The sequence below is a fragment of the Rattus rattus genome, chromosome 12 (assembly GCF_011064425.1).
Source record: "Rattus rattus isolate New Zealand chromosome 12, Rrattus_CSIRO_v1, whole genome shotgun sequence".
Taxonomy (NCBI): domain Eukaryota; kingdom Metazoa; phylum Chordata; class Mammalia; order Rodentia; family Muridae; genus Rattus; species Rattus rattus.
This window is the reverse complement of record NC_046165.1, coordinates 69,685,591-69,686,420: the sequence shown is the minus strand read 5'-3', so window position 1 is coordinate 69,686,420 and position 830 is coordinate 69,685,591. Positions and strand designations below refer to the sequence as shown.

Here is an 830-nt window from a genome sequence, read left to right as displayed (position 1 = left end):
TACTGGTGCCATTTTCATCTGTAATTTTATTAGTTTTGGCTTTGTCTCTCTTTCTTTTGCTTAGTTTGGAGAGCCATTGTCTGTCTCGTTTATCTTTTCAAAGAAGCCACTCTCTGTCTCAGTGATTACCTATATTTTTATTTGTTGTTAGTTCCACGTCACTAATTCCTGGCCTTGTCTTAATGATTTTTTTTTTTTGCCATTCCACAGCTAGCATTTTATTCAGATAGAAGTCTCATTACACATGGTCCAAGATAAGAACTCAAATCTGATTTGGTCTTCAAACATCATAACCAGCAATGCCACGTTTGCCTATGATCTCTCCGATATAAAACCACATCCACACCTCAGTGGCCATCAAACCGTTCAGCACAGTGTCCTTAACTGTAATGTGTTTGAAGCCACCAGCTTTGGCACTGTGAATTATTTTTTTCACGCTCTGAATAGCTGTAGGGATTTCACCAGGCGTTGGGGGAACCAGCTCAACCTTGGCGTAGTGCCAAAATGTGGCCAATGGAGGCTTCGAGTAAGCCAATGGCAGTGGCCACCATCGACGGTGCCTTCTCCGCGAAGTTACAGATGAACTTGGCCATGGTTTAAGGTGGAAGGTACATCACCCTGAAGCACTGGCTGAATGTCCTTAATGATTTCTTTAAGTCCACTGACCTGAGGTCTAGCTTCTTGTTCTTCTTCAAAGCCTTGGGGTTTATCATTAGGTTGTTTGACTCCTCTCCCGTTTCTTAAACCTAGAGGCTTCCCTCGGAGCTTCACACAACCCCACCGGTCTTGGCACATGGTGGTTTGCTTTCATTTGATTCTAGGACCAGTTC

At 43.5% G+C, this 830-nt stretch overlaps 1 pseudogene; it reads right to left on the bottom strand.

Annotated features, from left to right (window-relative positions):
• Positions 1-280: 280 nt before the first annotated feature.
• LOC116913092 lies at positions 281-593 on the bottom strand (annotated as a pseudogene).
• Between the last annotated feature and the right edge of the window lie 237 nt (positions 594-830).